We start from the raw sequence: 18,988 nt of genomic DNA, 5'->3' as shown, positions 1-18,988 counted from the left end.
AGACCATGTGTCCCTGGATCCGGGTGAGGCCTCGTGCACCTAGGCCCGGGTGAGGCCACGTGCCCCTGGGGCTGGGAGAGGCCAAGAGTCCCTAGGTCCGGGTGAGACCACGTGTCCCTGGATCCGGGTGAGGCCTCGTGCACCTATGCCCGGGTGAGGCCACGTGCCCCTGGGTCTTGGGGAGGCCAAGCGTCCCTGGGTCCAGGTGAGACCATGTGTCCCTGGATCCGGGTGAGGCCTCGTGCACCTAGGTCCAGGTGAGGCCACGTGCCCCTGAGTGTGGGAGAGGCCACGCGCACCTGGGTCCGGGCGAGACCATGTGTCCCTGGATCCGGGTGAGGCCTCGTGCACCTACGCCCGGGTGAGGCCACGTGCCCCTGGGTCTGGGAGAGGCCAAGCGTCCCTGGGTCCGGGTGAGACCATGTGTCCCTGGATCCGGGTGAGGCCTCGTGCACCTACGCCCGGGTGAGGCCACGTGCCCCTGGGTCTGGGAGAGGCCAAGCGTCCCTGGGTCCGGGCGAGACCATGTGTCCCTGGATCCGGGTGAGGCCTCGTGCACCTAGGCCCGGGTGAGGCCACGTGCCCCTGGGGCTGGGAGAGGCCAAGCGTCCCTGGGTCCGGGTGAGACCATGTGTCCCTGGATCTGGGTGAGGCCTCGTGCACCTAGGCCCGGGTGAGGCCACGTGCCCCTGGGTCTGGGAGAGCCCAAGCGTCCCTGGGTCCGGGTGAGACCATGTGTCCCTAGATCCGGGTGAGGCCACGTGCCCCTTAGTCCGGGTGAAGCCGTGCCCCTGGGTTCGCCGAGACCAAACCAGAGGGAGTCGGACCTCCGTTACCACCATTTGTCCACCATCCAGAGCTGAGGGGTCAGTGCTGACATGTACAGATAAGGAACTGGTGGACATTGAAATTGGGTCTCAAAAGAACTGTTGGTCCAGAAAGAAACTCACTACAGACTGATCCATCTGCCTGTCAACATAACTATTATTGCTCGTCTCACATTCAGTTCTCATAAGTATATATCTAGTGACATATGATCTCGCTCATCTAGGGAAAATGATGAACAACATAGACTGAGGAACAAGAACAGAACCAGAAGCAAGGAGGCATCGATCGGACTATCGGGCCTCAGAGGGAGGATAGGGGAGGGTGGGGAGAGGGGGAGAGTTCAACCAAAGGACTTGTGTGCATGCATATGAGCCTATCCAACGGTTAAGTTCAACAGGGGGTTGGGGCATGCGTGGGGAGGGGGGGGGATGGGGGATGGGAATGTGGAGATGAGGACAAATATGTGACACCTTAATCAATAAAGAAATTAAAAAAAAAAAAAGAACTTCCAAAAATAACTCTGCTGTTATCAAAATACTTACAAATGTCACCAGTGAATTAAGTAATAATCTATGCGGGAGAGAAGAAAAACTATTCTAGGGGACAGTTTAATGAAACATTCTTCCCATTACATTTTCTTTGTTTGTTTGTTTTTGTACTGTTTAATAATGTTGCCCTTTGAACAACTTCACTTCATGAAGTTGGAAATCCACATATATCTTTTGACTCTCTAAAAACTTAGTTGTCCCTTAGTATCCTTTGGGGATTGGTTCTATACCTATTACATTTTGACTGATATAGTTTGTGAAGAAAGACTATATTTGCTTTCTTTTTTTTTTAGTGCTCAGTCTAAGAGGGAACACAAGAAACCAAGTTTAGGAGAAAAACTACTTTCATAATATCAAGTGTAAGCCACAAACAGGCTTTCTTAATAAAAGCTTTAAAACGTGAAGAGCTCAGCCAGCATGGCTCAGTGATTGAGCATCAACCTATGAACCAGGAGGTCACGGTTTGATTCCCAGTCAGGGTACATGCCTGGGTTGTGGCTGATCCCCACTGTGGGACATACAGGAGGCAGCTGATCAATGATTCTCTCTCATCATTGATGTGTTTTTTTCTCTCTCTCTACCTCTCCCTTCCTCTCTCTCTAAAAATCAATAAAAACATATTTTAAAAAAAGAGATGAGAAAAGTAAGCATGTATTCTATTAAACATTTCAATAAATATGCAAATAATTCAGCATTTATAAACATATTGCTTGTATATGTGAAAATTTTCATGCTTTGAATATTTTATCCTGAGGAGATATTTAAAGGACATTTTGTTCTAAATTTTTCAAAAATAAAACTTACACACACACACACACACACACACACACACACACACAAACAGCATATCAGGATTTCTGCAGAATATTAACATTCTGCACTGTCCTAACAATGTCAAACAATAAAAAGAGAAACATGATCACATATATATTGTAAAGACAGCACTGAAAAGGAACAACGGGAAAATGCACTACCTATGTCTTTGTTTTGTGTTCAATGCTTTTGATAAGTTCAGCAGATGAATGTAAATAGTGATCATTTGTTTCCAAACAGTCAGAGCCTTCTCAGTGGCTCATCACTAATCACACAAGCCCTAAGTTCTAAGTATTTAAAAGAAAAACTACAGATGACTCTTTACTCCTCTCTGGTCCCTTTACCTAACCTCTAGGTCACCCATGATATTACTCGTTAATATCCTGCTTTCCAAAATAAAAGCAGGTAAACACAAGTTTGTTAAGTTTCACTTGACCCAATAAGTTTTAAAATAGATAAAACACTTCAGCCCTGGCAAGTGTTGCTCAGTTGATTGGGCATCGTCCCCTGCGCTGAAGGGTGGCCGGTTCAATTCCTGGTCAAGGCACTTGCCCTAGTTGCAGGCTCGATCCCCCATAGGAGGTGTGCAAAAGGCAGCCAATCAATGTTTGCTCTCACCCTCTCCTTTCTCTCTAAAAATCAGGTTTCAAAAATAAAATAAAAATAGATAAAACTCAAATTATCACAACACAAGCCTCAGTTTTCACATTCATTGAAACATTTTAGCATTACTCAAACATGAAAATTGGAAATGTGTGTGCTTATTCGGAAAAAAACTACTGAATTTATTCTCCAGAACTAAAAGCAGACTTATGATGATAAGTTATATTCTAAACTTCAATAAAAGCTGCTTGGACAAACTATTTAATGAATACCTGCCCCTATTAAATAGCAAGGTATCTGCTGCATTAAAGAAGTCAAAAATTGAGTCACTTCTTTCTGTTGCTTTCAATTGCTAGAATACTGGCAATTCTCATAAATATATTTAATGTATCATGATTCCCAGCATGTAATTGATGGGATCATATCTTTGAGCTACATACACTGAGATTATTTCTGCACACATGATTACTTTCTGCCTATCATAGGGAAGCAACATACTGAAAAGAGCTAATCCACCATAAATTGCCACTGACTACAGCGTGGCACCAGGCACAGTGGTAGGTGGAATAAACATAGATCCCAGTGAGGATACAAAGACTAGGTCCAAGCCAACTCCCATGTTCAGAAACTTCTTGCTGGCATGCACATGACCACAGTGGAGAGGTCTCCTGTGATGCCTGCTGTGTACTTTGCAGCTCTGATGAGAAGAGCTCCCCCTAATATCATCAGAGGAGCCACCATCACACCAGAATGAAATAATCAAACAAGATGTTTTGGGCTTAAGCTCTAGTCACATGGTAATGACCAGCATTCCAACTCCAATCCATGCAAAGGTCGCACCAAGCGTTACCCAAGAGTCTCTCATCATGAGTTAATGAGAACAGGAGTTCTGCTCACTATCAAGGCAGACAAAGCTATGAAACCAATACTTCTGCCCTGGCTGGTGTGGCTCAGTTGGTTGGAGCATCATTCTGTGCACTGAAGGGTCACCGTTCTATTCCCTGTCAGGGCACATACCCATGTTGGGGGTTTAATTCAGAGTCGGAGCACATATGGGAGGTAACTTATTGATGCTCTCTCACATGGGTGCTTCTCTCTCTCTCCTTCCTTCTTCTCTCTTTGAAATAAATAAAAATGTATACACATGTGAGGATTTAAAAAAAAAAAAAAAGCTGCCCTAGCTGGTTTGGCTCAGTGAATAGAGCGTCAGCCTGTGGACTGAAGGGTCCTGGGTTCGATTCTGGCAAGAGCACATGGCCAGGTTGCAGGCTCCACCTCCAGTAGGAAGGTGCAGGAGGCAGCCAATCAGTGATTCTCTCTCATCATTGATGTTTCTCTTTCTCTCTCTCTCTCTCCCTCTCCTTTCCTCTCTGAAATAAATAAAAATACATTTTTTTAAAAAAGCACAAAAAACTTCCTAATAAATACATATAGATAGAATGAATTCTACCCATCACATCCTGAGGCAAAATTACAACAACCTTTTCAATAGTTTCAATCTCATTAAACATTCCAAGTCATACTAGCACAATGCTCCAAGACCTACAGCCTCTCCAGCAGTAAACCATTTTCCCATCTGATCAATTTTTTAAGTATTTTTTTCCACTGATGGTTCCAGTGGTGCCTCCTTGAGTCCTTGGCCAGTTTTCTTATGCCAGATCCTAGTTCTTGTCTTGGTGTCATATTCCTTGCTGGGTGTTAGGCATTGATTCTTTGTGATGAAATTCTTCACAAGAGGGGGAAAGCGGGGTTCAACACCTTGGAAGGTGGTGTCAAGAGAAACACAAGTATTTTGGTCAGCATGGCGGTGCCTCAGTTTTACCAAGCAGATCTAAAATGCTCAGCCCCAGGTTACCTCAACTGCCCAGTTGCCTTTCAGGCTAGTGAAATGCGGACGTGCACACCCTGGCCTTCCGCATCACCCCTTATTGTCTCTCCTTCCTTTTTTTGTTTTCTTAATTGGTCCTAGTGTGCTGCCTAGGATCCCAACTAACTGAGAAAAAGAGGCAGGACTACTGGGCATTCTGTCTTTTCTCAGGTAATTAAGGAATTGTTTCTCAGATTGCACATTTATGTGTATTTGTTTAGGCAAATACCTGAGGAGCATACATGCTGCTGTGGTGACCACCATCATCGGCTGTCCAGCCCCCTTCTTGGTCACAGCAGCCACTGTGGCCAAGCAACTCCATTTGGTCTGCCTTACTGTTGGGTTGGATCTTGCATACATGATATTAAACACTTAAAAAATACTGGTTCACTGAGTTTTGCAGATCTCCAAAAAGTCGATATATTCCAGGCTGCAATATTTAAAAACCCAAATTAATTAAAATCACCAGCAATTTTACAAAGAGTATTTTGAAAATAGTGTTAACCTCACAGAGCCCCAAAAGGAGTTCACAGGGGTCCGTAAACCACTTTAAGAGCAATTGCCTTAAATAATATAGTTATTCACCATCTCTGAGGTTTCAGCTCTTCCACGTCTGCCAATTTTTATGTACCATAAACAAGAAACCTTTTCTGTCACCAAAGAAACATGCTACAGTGAAGAATTACAAAGAGCAACCAATAATCTCAACGATGTCTTCAAGCAAGCATGGACTTACTGCGCCCTCACTATGGGCCAGACTCTGCTCCAGGGAACAGCCCAGTGAGTAGGAGAAATGAATTAAACTCAGGAATAGAATAGTCTTATTGGCTTCTGTTTGAGATTCAACTTTGTTCCTCTCAAATAGTCCAGTAACTATTATTCATTAAATAATTTACACTTGTGTTTTAAAAATACAAGTTGCTAAGGAATACATGAAAACTCTCTGAATTATTTGCAACTTTCCTGTAAATCAAAAATTATCTAAAATAAAAGTTTGTTTGATTTTAAATTAATTGATACAGTTATAGAGAAATATATAATTTTTTTCTCCCCAATTTCCACTATGAATGGTGTGAAGACTCAAATACAGCTCTGGCATATAGATTTTACTTCTGGAGAGAACACCAAACTGACTAGCGCATATATGGTCCCAATTGCAAATTCCTAGGAGAGAAATTTTGACCAGCCCAGAGAGAGTCAAATGTCTACCCTTATTTCATTCAACTAGGGCCACTGTTGCAGGTCATGTTGTACAAATATGTCTGCCAAGTATGCAGCTATGTGGGTGTGAGAAGCATTCTTAAGCAAAGGGACATGACCTGAAAAGATACCCCAAAATTGTCTGCCATATATATATTCCAAAACCCCGAGTAACATACATACAGATAAAAGGTAGTCCATACAGCAAAATACCAAAAAAAAAAAAAAAAAAGGAAACAAAAATACAAAAAGAAAAAAAAAAAGCATACATATCAAATAAGTATTAAACATAAATGGTCAAGATTTCTCATTAAAAGATAAGGGTCAGAGGAAACTTGTGCCTTTCGCTGTAGGTAGGTGGGAGTTTAGTTATTTACCTTCCACAACCCTCTACTGTCCTAAACTTCTGGAGGCAGCCCTGGGTTTACTCTAGGGGGGAGGGGCATTCTTTTTTTTTTTTTTAATATATTTTATTGATTTTTTACAGAGAGGAAGAGAGAGGGATAGAGAGTTAGAAACATCGATCAGCTGCCTCTTGCACACCCCCCACTGGGGATGTGCCCGCAACCAAGGTACATGCCCTTGACCGGAATCGAACCCGGGACCCTTCAGTCCGCAGGCCGACGCTCTATCCACTGAGCCAAACCGGTTTCGGCAAGGGAGGGGCATTCTTGAAGCTTCTCTCACTAGGCTTGAGATTAGGGAAAGCACCTCTCCCCATGGGAGGGGGCAGAAATCAGAGCATCCCCCTGAAAACTCTCTGTACAGAAATCCACTCTGGAATTTCCAACCACTAAAGTGTCACAAAAATTTTATTGGTCACCTACCTCTTTTCCAGGATGCTTAGATGATCAGTCCTTTATTTTGGAATGTGGGAATGGGAAGCAACTACTGCCTTGGGGTTACAGACTAAACTGAGCAGATTTTAATTTCTTTAAGTATAGTATATACATATGCATAGTATTTTCTGTGCTAATTCAGAACTATATTCTGTGCTCATTCTGTGCTCATTCAGAACTATTTTCTGTGCTCATTCATTATTTATCCAAACTATGCTTAATGAACAAAGTCAGTTGGAAATCTCCCAAAACTCATAATAATCTGAGTATTTAAAAGACTAATTACCAAAAATTTATACAAAATAAAAAAAGACACCAAATAGCTGCAGCAATCTTAAGAAAGAACAAAAGTTGGAGGGATCACAATATCAAATAACAAGCTATATTACAAAGCCACTGGTCTCAAAACTGCCTGGTACTGGTACAAAGAACAGACATATAAACCAATGGAATAGAACAGAGAACCCAGAAATTGACCCAAGCCATAATACTCAATTAATATTTGACAAAGGAGGCAAGAGCATACAATGGAGTCAAGAGAGCCACTTCAATAAATCGTGCTGGGAAAATTGGACGGATACATGCAAAAAAAAAAAAAAAATGAAACTAGACCACCAACTTTACACCATACACAAAAATAAACTTTAAATGGATAAAAGACTTAAACGTAAGACAGGAACCCATAAAAAGCTTAGAAGAATCCATAGGCAGCAAAATATCAGACATATGTCATAGCAATATCTTTACTGATATAGCTCCTAGGACAATGGAAACTAAGGAGAAAATAAATAAGACTACATCAAAATAAAAAGCTTCTGTACAGCAAAAGAAACAATCAACAAAACAACAAGAGAACCCACTTCATAGAAGAACATATTTGCCAGTGTTACATCCAATAAGGGTCTAATCTCCAAAATTTATAGGAAACTCATACAACTTAACAAAAGAAAGATAAATAATCTAATCAAAAAATGGGCAAAGGACCTAAATAGACACTTTTCGAAAGAGGGCATACAGAAGGCCAAGAGACATATGAAAACATGCTCAAAGTCAGTAATCATCCAAGAGATGCAAATCAAAACGACAATGAGGTACCATCTCACACCTGTCAGAATGGCTATCATCAACAAATCAACAAATGACAAGTGCTGGCGAGGATGCAGAGAAAAAGGAACCCTCATGCACTGCTGCTGGGAATGCAGAGTGGTGCAGCCACTGTGGAAAAACAGTATGGAGTTTCCTCAAAAAGTTAAAAATGGAACTCCCATTTGACCCAGTGATCCCACTTCTAGGAATATATCCTAAAAAATCAAAAACATCAATCAGAAAGAAAATATGTACCCCTATGTTCATAGCAGCACAATTTACAATAGCTAAGATTTGGAAACAGCCTAAGTGCCCATCAGCAGATGAGTTGATTTAAAAATTGTGGTACACAATGGAATACTATGCTGCTATAAAAAAGAAAGAACTCTTACCATTTGCAACAGCATGGAGGGACCTGGAGAGCATTATGCTAAGCAAAATAAGCCAGTCAGAGAAAGATAAATATCACATGATCTCACTCATTTGTAGGATATAATAAACAACATAAACTGTGATGAACAAAAATAGATCCAGAGACAGAGAAGCATCAAACAGACTGTCAAACCTCAGAGGGAATGTGGAAGAGGGTGGAAAGAGATCAACCAAAGGACTTGTATGCATGCATATAAGCATAACCAGTGGACACAGGGAAGTAGGGGGGGTGAGGGCTTGTGCAGGGAGAGGTCAATGGGGGAAAAGGAGACATATGTAATACTTTCAACAATAAAGAATTTAAAAATAATTAAATAAAAATAAATAAATAAAAGAGTAATTTTTTTATTCTTTTTCTCTCACTAGGCCTAATAGTTCTTTAAGGTTAAAACTTATAATACTTATACCAACACATTCTATGTGCATATTCTTTAGCATTTACGACATGATTTCAGATAAGTGATTTAATTTTATCTTCATAGCAATTCTTTAGTGTTTACCTCATTACAGAGGATACGATACATTGATCCATTATACAGATCCAAAGCTCCTTATTTTATACTGCTTCTACAGCTTAAGTAAATGCATAAATACAGTTAAAACAACAATGACATCAGAACCCTTGCCTGAAAAACAAAAAGATTTTAATTACTAGTTATGTTTGTAGTTCAGTGAGTTATTACCTACAGTTTAATATTAGCCCCAAGTGTTGTGGTTGGTGGCAGTCATCAGGGAGGCCACGAGCTGAATGAATTAAATGACCTGTTTTATGCCAATGACTCAGACTTCCCGGTGAGATAAGAGTGGGGGTGGGGAGAATATGTGATTTTTCCTTGAGACTCCAAAACAAAAGCACCACTATGTTACAAAGATCTCTCCTCTTCAATGCTCTATAGGTCTGTAAAGTTATGAAGACCATGCTCAGCTCAGAAGCATGTCAATAAAATACAGAGTGTAAGCACCTTGATTTCCCTGAATTTCACCCCCACAGCTTTTCTCTTGAGCATTAGATTCTCACCCAGATCCAGCGTTGGTCCCACAGGAATAAAAGTGCTAACTAGACACAATCAACTTCCACTTTCACCCCATTGCTTCCAGCTGAACTTTCCCATCCAACCTCTGTTTTGAGTTAAGATTAATAAATATATTTGAAATGGAAATCATCTCTTCCCCGTTGTCTTCTCCCTTGCTCCAAATCGCCTTCCCAGTTTCATGGCATGATAAATACATACATAATTCATTATGGAATAGATTGGCCTTCTCTTTTTGCTCTACTTTTTACATTTGCAACTTCCTAGAGCGTTCCAGCTTTGAGAATTTCTGCTCATTCCCACCCCCATCCAAATAATTTAACAATGTATGTTTGTAAGTTCCTCCAAGAAAGCTAATAAAAGTCTGACTTATTCTTCTATTGTCTGCATAATATTATATTTTACTGATATGCCAAAAGGTATTCTATCCTTCTCTTCATTAGTTTATACCATTTCCAAGATCATAATAAACAGATCTGTAATTAACATCTTTGTCTCATATTGTCTTACATTTCCATGCTTACATTTCTATGGACTAGATTTCCAGCAGTTAAATGCTGAATCAAGGGTATGTCTAGTTTTAATTTTAATATTGGCAAATTACTTTCAAAATGTACTGAAACAATGTACATTTCCAATTGCAGTGGATGAAAATCCTCTTTCTCTCATATCCCTGCCAGTAGTAAACATTATCACTTTTTAATTTTTACCAATCTGATGGTTATAAATGATATCTTAATTTGTAATTTCTCTGACTGTGAGGGCAGTAGAGAATATTTTCACATTGTTTGATATAGATTTTTAAGTTTTAAGTAAAGTACTATATTGTGGTATTAAAAAAACAATTTTTCTATGCTTAGGTCATTAAGATATTTTCTTATAACAACTTCTATTAACTTTGTTCAAACACTTTGGAAAACTATGTGTCACTCTAACAATAATACTACACGCATGCCTACTCTGTAGGCCTGCAATTTTACTCCTAGGTATAAACTCAAAAGAAACATATGTATCTACAACACGTATGTTCAAGAATGGCCATAGCAGCTTTTTTCATAATATCCCAAAACTGGGGAAAAGAACTGAAATGTCAACCAGAGAAAGAATAAACACATTGTGCTATATTCATGCAGTGAAATAATACCCAACAGTCAAGAGAATAAACTCTGATACACACAGCAACATAGGTGAATTCTGAAAACATTTTGTTAGAAGAAACCAGACACAAAAGAGTATAGTTTATATATTTACAATTATGTAACGCTTAAGAAGAGTAAAAATTCATCTGTGGTATTAAACCTCAGAAGAGTGCTTACCCTAATAAAAACGGTTGAGGATGTTTTTTCCCCTAGAAAAGAGCACTGGGAAACTTCCAGGGTGAAGCAAATAACTATATTTTGATCTCTGTGGGGCTACACAGTTGTATACATATGTAAAAATTAATCAAGCTACATACTTATTATTTTGCACTTTATATGAGTTATATCTTTAAAAAATAGAAAAGGCACCCAGCCGGCGTGGCTCAGTGGTTGAGCGTCGACCTATGAACCAGGAGCTCACAATTCAATTCCTGGTCAGGACACATAACCAGATTGCAGGCTCAATCCCCGGTGTGGGATGTGCAAGAGGCAGCTGATCAATGATTCTCTCTCATCATTTACGTTTCTATCTCTCTCACCCTCTCCCTTTCTCTCTGAAATCAATAAAAATATATTTTAAAAAAACTAAATAGGAATTCTAAATATTAGAAAAAAGATGTAGCATTATATTTGTTAGCTCTTATCATATTTCCTCTTGAGTCCCCAAAATCTTACTGAAAAAAGTATTAGAAATACTGAAAATTTTAGTAAGATTGCTAGTCAATCAATAAACCCGCACTGATTTATAACTGGGGTCACAGTTCAAATGCTTAAACATGTTTAACTAATAAAAATGGATGAAAGAAAATAAAGTGTTAGAAAGTTAGTACAAAAATTTTATTTTATTGAATTTTGGCTTAAACAAGTGATATAAACATATTGGTACTGAAGATTATACTTTAAATTTGCAGTAGAAAAATACAAATTAATAAATCAGAAAATTTTATTTTATAATTTTCCCCTCTGCTGATTTAAGCCTGAAAAAAAAAGACACATTTTATATCAGAACTCCAATATAAATTTCTATATTTCCATTGTAATGTGCAGAATAGAATTCAACTTAGAATCCCCTAACTGGGAACAATATTTTGTTTTACTGGTATATACTTTCTGATTTGAGAGAGAGAGAGAGAGAGAAATATTGATCTGTTGTTCCACTATTTACGCATTCTTTGGTTGATTCTTGTATGTACCCTGACCAGGCATCACACCCACAACCTTGGCACATAGGGATGATTTTCTAAGCAACTGAGCTACCCAGCCAGGGCTCATATACTTTTATATTTTATAAAAGAAAACAGCTGCTCACAAATTTAGGAAATTCCTAACCTAACAATTTTTGCACAACAATTTTTCAACTTAGTGCAATTATACCCTAGGTATTTGTAGAATTATGGAATTCTGGTGTAATGACATAAACAGGTATTATAGTATTGTACTGAGCTCAGTAAAAAAAAGTCTACCTTTTAACTGTAAAAAATTGCAAATAAGAAAGAACTGAAATACTATTTTTTATCTAAAAGTTTAGAAGAATGATCCCATTGCTAATAAAAGTAGAAATGTATATTAAACTGAAACTGGTAAAAGCTTTTTGGAAGATAGTATCCAAATATATGTGTATGTATTTGTGTACATATAATGTGGGTTATATATGTACATATGTGTGTATAGATACACTCTCTATTAATATTTTATTCACTTGGATCCAGTAATTCTTACTATGGGATTATAGCATATGTTCATAGCATGATCATGTTATTGTCAAAACAAATACCAAAAAATAACCCAGAAATATACTTGACCCAACAGAAGGGAAACTCAGGACCTAAGAGAAATATGTGAGGTCATGCATCAGATAGACCGGCCTCGGGGAGCCTTGAAAACACAGGCAGCTCTCACTGCACCTTTCACTTTGCCTGAGAGAGCCCCTGGGAGAAAACGTTTTAAGAAGGGGATCTGGGAAGAGCCTCTAAGAAAGGTGATATAGTGGGGATGGGGAGCTTTTGAAGCAGGCTAAAGAAAAAATCATGGATTGGGCAAAGATTATCTAAAATTTGTTTATAAAAACATTTCACACAACATATAAATTTACTGTCTAAATTATACTGGCAGTAATCCCACATAATGGCAAACTATGTAGCTATTTAAATTGTGTTAGAAAATAATCCTACCTTATAATAGAGAAACATGCAAATTGACCGCACCTCCGCTATGCCCATGATTGGGCCTGCCAGAGGCTGGGGGCGGGACTCTGGGTGGCCTATCCGGCCGTTGGGAAGACCAAGATGGCTGCGCGCAATCCTGTAAGTTCCGGGGGTCCGCAGGGCGATCGCCACCCCGGGGGGCGTCTCCGGGCCGAGCCCGGCGCTCAGTGTGGGTCCCAGGGGCAATCGCCACCTGGGGGGCGTGGCCGGGCAGAGCCCGGCGCTCCGCGGGTGTCCGCAGGGCGATCGCCACCCGGGGGGGCGTGGCCGGGCCCAGCCAGCCGCTCCTGTGGCGGGGGTCCCTGGGCGATCGCCACCCTGGCCTAAATGGCTGGTGGTGAGAGGGATCAATGGGGCCCGTGGAAGGATTGGGAGGTAGTTGACCAATGAGGGCATCTGCAGCAGCTGGATGCAGAGCTCCGGTCCGCGTTCTCCAGGTTGGCCTCCGTGGGGTCCGCGTTGCACCCATAGTGGCCGAGTGGGGATGCTGCATGAGGCCAGCTTCCCAAGCCAGGCTGCTGAGGGAGGGAGGGCCTCTGGGCTGGGAGCACTCCCCCACCCCAGTGGACAGGACACAGAGAGCGAGCAGCAGAGAGCTACTAGGGGTGGTGGGTGTGGTGGCCTGGCTTCCAAGAGGCTAGCTTCAGCTGCTGTGGCCTGCGCTGAGGTGGCTGGTGGTGGGGGCAATTGCGGGGGCGCATCCGAGGCTGGGGCACTGGGAGACGTGGGACTGCAGTCCAGAAAGCGAGGCTCCGGAGGATCTGGTCACCGACCCCCGGCATTGAAGCCGCCTCCTACAAGATGTATCCTAGCCTAGGTGTGTGGGAAGCAGGTTGAGGAACCTCTCCCTTTGCGGCGCCAGAGCCCAGGCCTGCCAGCGCCCCAGAGGAGACCCCCGCCAGGATCGGGGGCTTGACCAGTCTCTAAACCAGGGCGGCCATTAGCCCAGGCCTACCAGCACCCCAGAGGAGACCCCCACCAGGATCGGGGGCGTGACCGGCCTCCAAACAGCCTGCAGCCCTAGCCCAGGCCTGCCAGCACCCCAGAGGAGACCCCTGCCAGGATTGGGGTCATGGCCAGCCTTCAAACTGTGGCAGCCCCTAGCCCAAGGAGGCCTCCTGGCCGAGGACGCCTGAGTCTGTTCTTGACCTAGGGCCGGGCTCTCCCCGCAAGGGACTCAGAAGCCGCCAGAGTCTAACTGTCAGTCTCTGGGAGTGCATCCACTGTCCACCAAAAAGTAGGACCATCAAACCATTCAGTCTCAGTGCAGGCACAGGTCCGTGGCTGACGGGGTGGAGGCCAGACCAAAACAAAACAGCAGAAACACCCTGCCCACCTGGGCGGGTACTGCTGTAGTCCACGTGGCCTGGGCAGTGTAGAAAGCGCTACCTTCTCCCAGGTCCTGTGCTGGCACCGCCGCCTCGCTCACCCTCAAGCCCCCCTGAGTCCTGACAGCAAAGTGTGTGGGGCATTCTGCAGGAGTTGTGCGGTTCTGGGTGCTTTTGCCCAAAGACACACTTTGGGATGAATTCAGAGCCACATCTCATTTCCCATGAGACTGGAAGAACCATGTAAAAGGATTTTGACAAAAGCTTTCCACATCTCTGTTTATTCTTTTGAATCCATAAAACGACCTTAAAAAAAGCATCCGGGCCACCTAAGAAAGAATGCACTTTCTGGCCAGAGCACGCAGGATTCTTTTGCCCAACAGGTTAAAGGGAGCAGAGCTGGCACAGTGGGAATGGCCCTGGTGCCCTATGAGGAGACCGGGGGAATGGGGTTGCAGAAATTCCATAAGCCTCTTGCCACCTTCTCCTTTGCAAACCATACCATCCAGATCCACCAGGACTGGAGGCAACTGGGAATCACAGCCGTGATTTGGGACATGGTAAGCAAATCTTGAGGGGCCTCTGAAAACATCTGCAACTGATTATAAGACTGGTCTTTATTTAAAAAGAAATAAAAGAACAGCTTTGTTGAGATATAACCCATATACTGTACATGTCACCTAAAGTGTACAATGAACTGGTTTTTTAAAGTAAATTCAGAGTGGTATAACCATCACCATGCTCAATTTTTAAATATCTTCATGGAATCACTTTCCTGATCATCTTCCCCAAAATAGATTGCACTTTAAAGGTGGGTAAAGGAAAGTTGAGGGAAGTTAAAACACTGCACAAAGGATATTGTAAGATGACAAAGCCCAAAGTGAAGATCATGTGTTTTCTTTAAAATATATATATATTTTTTTAAATTTCAGAAAGGGAGAGGGAGAGAGAGATAGAAACATCAATGATAAGAATCACTGATCAGCCGAAACCGGTTTGGCTCAGTGGATATAGCGTCGGTCTGTGGACTGGAAGGTCCCAGGTTCGATTTCAGTTAAGGGCATGTACATTGGTTGCGGGCACATACCCCGGTGGGAGGTGTGCAGGAAGCAGCTGGTCAATGATTCTCTCTCATCGATGTTTCTAGCTCTCTATCCCTCTCCCTTCCTCTCTGTGAAAAATCAATAAAATATATTAAAAAAAAAAAAAAAAAGAATCACTGATCAGCTGCTGCCCACAGGCCCCCTACTGGGGATTGAGCCCGAAACCCAGGCATGTGTGCCCCTGATCAGAATCAAACCTGGACTCTTCAGTCCACAGGCCGATGCTCTCTCCATTAAGCCAAACTGACCAGGGCCATGTGTTTTCTTCAAGTTCTGCGTGGTTGTAATGGTCCCCAAATCTATACTAATAAAAGGGTAATATGCTAATTAGAGTAGTTGTCTTCCGGACATCTTTCCAGACAAAGCCGCAGTGGCTACAAAGGCCAAGGCTCAGGCAGCCATAACCAGCTGCAGTGGCAGCAGCATTGGGGTTATGGGGGTGGTGCCTCCAGAGGGAGGCCAGATGGGGGGCCAAGGCACAGGCAGTTTGGGGTGATCAGGCTGATAGGGGAGGGCAAGGTAGGGGCAATCAGGCTGGCAGGAGATCAAGGTAGGGGCGAGCAGGCAGGCAGGCAGTGGGGTTAGGGACAATCAGGCAGGCAGGCAGGTGAGTGGTTAGGAGCCAGCGGTTCCGGATTGTGAGAGGGATGTCCGACTGCTGGAAGTTGGACATCCCCTGAGGGGTCCCAGATTGAAGAGGATGCAGATTGGGCTGAGGGGCACACCCCCCCTACCCCCCCTCCCACCAGTGCACGAATTTCGTGCACCGGGCCTCTAGTCCTATATAATAAAAGCCTAATATGCTAAGTGTTTGACTGTTCATTCTAACGTTGCTATGACATGCACTGACCACCAGGGGGCAGACACTCTGACCCATGGGTTAGCTTGCTGCTGGGGTCCAGCTGATCAGGACTGGGTGAGACCACCCAGACACACCCTGTAGCCCTCCCACAATCCCTCCCCAGCCCGATCATGCACCGGTGGGGTCCCTCTGCCTGGCCTGTGCCCTCTCACAATCCTGGACCCCTTGGGGGATGTCAGAGAGCTGGTTTTGGCCTGATCCCCGCAGGCCAGGCTGAGGGACCCCACCAGTGCATGAATCCATGCACCAGGCCTCTAGTATTTAATTAAATGAAGAATCATTTATTGTATAATCTCTATTGTTATGGGAAAACATAATTTAAAAATAAAAGAGTGAATGTGCTATGAATTAAATTTACATCTAAATTATAAGTATATCCTGCAAATGACTTGGTTTCATCAGCATGTCACTAAAGATTAAGGGGACACTTTCTTTTGATACCCAATAAAAATGTGGCAGATCTCCATTAGTCTGTCTTCCAGGTCGCCTATCTGTTCTGTATTAGCTAATCTGATTTTGATTCTTTCTAGTGTACTTTCATTTCAGTTATTGTATTCTTCCATTCTGCTTGCTGCTTTATTATACTTTCTACCTCTTTGTGGAAGTTCTCTATAAGTATTTCTATTCTACTCTCAGATTTGGTGATCATTCTTATGACCATTTCTTTCCATTCTTTATCGGGTAACTTATTTCTTTCTTTCCTTATGTTTTTCCCCCCCCCCCCCTGGGGATTTTTCTTGTTCCTTCATTTGACAGATATTCTTCTGTCTTTTCATTTTGTTTGACTTTCTGTGCTTTTGTATATGACTTGAACAAAATATCCATCTCTTCCATTCTAAAATTGACCACTGTATAGGTTGTGGGTGCTGGGTGGTTTTGGCAGACCAGTTTGAATCAAGTGGGTGCCTACAGCTTCTGGGGCTCTGGCCTCCTGAGTTGAAGTGGCTCTGGGTGTTGAAGACAGGTGCATGTAGTCATGCCCTGCTGACCCTGCTTGCTCCCTTTGTTTGGAGTCGAAATGGACCCTGGCAATCTGTCTGGGAATGATGCACTGTAATGACCTTGAAGGTAAGACAGAGCACCCAGGTAGAGCTCCCACTTGTCCTATCAAGGTGGATGGGGGGTGTAAGCAATGGTGCTTACCAGCACCTTTTATATCAGAGCGCTCCCACAGTTTCCTAGCTTTCTCTATTCTGTCTCTTTCTCCTGTTTGTTGTTCAGAATCTGCTCAATCAGCCCTCAGTTGTCTCTCAGGAGTCTCTCTATATAGGTGTTCATTTCAGTGTGCTCATCGGAGGGGGTGAGTTCAGCATCATTCCATGCTGCTGCCATCTTCTAAGTTTCTGGAGTATTTTAAAGGGGGAAAAAGTGTCCAGCCATTAAATATCTGACCCCACAACCACATTTTTACCTCTATTCCAACATTGTATGTCCCACATATTGCAATAAATTTTGGGAAATGTGCAAATCCAGTTCTATCTATCCCTTTACATCTTCCTAAGGGGATGGTCTATGAAGAATCCAGAGAAAGGAAGATAATGGATCTACACCCAATTCCTCTGAGGTGAGCAACACAGCAGGGTCCCAAGGGTGCAGCTAAGCATCAGTGCCCAGCTCCTGGTCTCAGGCTTTGCAGCCTCCTTGGATATGTCACTGATTGCTGCCCCCTGATTCAGCCATTTGAGGCAGATCACTGCCCTGACACAATGAGGTTTAAATTAATTTAAATACCTGTTCAGGCCCAAGAGGGAGAACCCCAAAGAGTGATCATTGCTCATCTTTCCTCTGGCCAGGGTCTCTCCTTCCAAGCTTGGGTGTCCTCTCAGAATATCCTCCTCCAGATACTTGTCAACCTGGGGGGAGCCCACCTCTTCCATAGGAGGACTACTCTCTTTGCTCACAGCAGCCTTTTCCATGCCAACCTCACCAAAAGACAGCCCAGGAAGCACTATTATTTTTAAGCATTTTATTTTTTCCTTATTATTTTTTAATACATTTTTATTGATTTCAGAGAGGAAGGAAGAGGGAGAGAGAGAGAGAAACATCAATGAGGAGAGCGAATCATCGATCAACTGCCTCCTGCATGGCCCCTACTGGGGATCAAGCCTGAAACCCAGGCATGGTGACCATCCTGGTGTGACCTCCAACTGTACCCTCCTGGTTCATAGGTTGACACTCAACCACTGAGCCACGCTGGCCAGGCAGGAAGTACAATTTTTATTCAAGAAACATCCAAAGATAATATGCATGGTGAGAGGAGGTCAGAGCCAGAACAGACATATGACATATGAGGAGGTTACAAAATTGAAAAAGTTGTGGAGAGGAAAAGTAAAGCCCTTACTCTCTGGAATCCTTTATAACTGCCCTTCGGCTGGTAGAGGAGAAAAGTCAATCTTTATCTGGCTTAGTAGTTCCCGAGCTTGTCTGCTCTTTAGATCACCTTTGATCTTAAAAACTTCTGAAGACCAGGACACACCCATGCTTGGGTGGGACCTGGGCAGCAGTAGTATTAGAGCCCCTATGTGGACAAGTTTGAGAATCTCCCATCTCTGTCAGAGGTTCTCAAAGTTAAGCATCAGCAGAATCTCCTAGAGGCTTAAAACACCAATTACTGGGCCCCATTCTGTTTCCGATTCAGCAGGGATGGGATGAAGCCTGAGAATTTGCATTTCTATCAAGTTTCAGGTGATGCTAATGTTACTGGGCCGGGGGCCACGCTTTGGGAACCACTGATCTAGATATTTAAAAACTTGGTTTTAGTCAATAATTGAAATCTACCTTTGAGATTTAATTCACACACTAGGAGGACAACATTAGGTTTTTCAAATTCCTCTCTTCTGTGGAAGATGAAATGTTATGATCTGTGGGATTGGAAATGATTAGTGGCTGCTGTCCCACACCCATTATAGACTGTGTGCTGGTGGCCAAGGCTTATGTCTACAGGTATTGAACTTAGGATCGATCCTGGACTCACTGCACAACCCACTGAACCCTGACCTGCCTTTGTTTGCAAAGAATCTCTTGCCCCATGGTCAGAACCTCTCTGCATGGCCATGCTGCTCTGCCCTTTAGCTCTGCCTTGGCCCCCCGCACAAAGGGCTTCTC

General features: G+C 43.0%; 1 pseudogene; it reads right to left on the bottom strand.

Moving 5' to 3' along the window:
• Positions 1-3,118: 3,118 nt before the first annotated feature.
• On the bottom strand, positions 3,119-4,595 carry LOC103303764 (growth hormone-inducible transmembrane protein-like; annotated as a pseudogene).
• Between the last annotated feature and the right edge of the window lie 14,393 nt (positions 4,596-18,988).

This window comes from Eptesicus fuscus, chromosome 14, assembly GCF_027574615.1.
Source record: "Eptesicus fuscus isolate TK198812 chromosome 14, DD_ASM_mEF_20220401, whole genome shotgun sequence".
NCBI lineage: Eukaryota > Metazoa > Chordata > Mammalia > Chiroptera > Vespertilionidae > Eptesicus > Eptesicus fuscus.
This window is presented reverse-complemented; position numbering and strand designations above follow the sequence as displayed.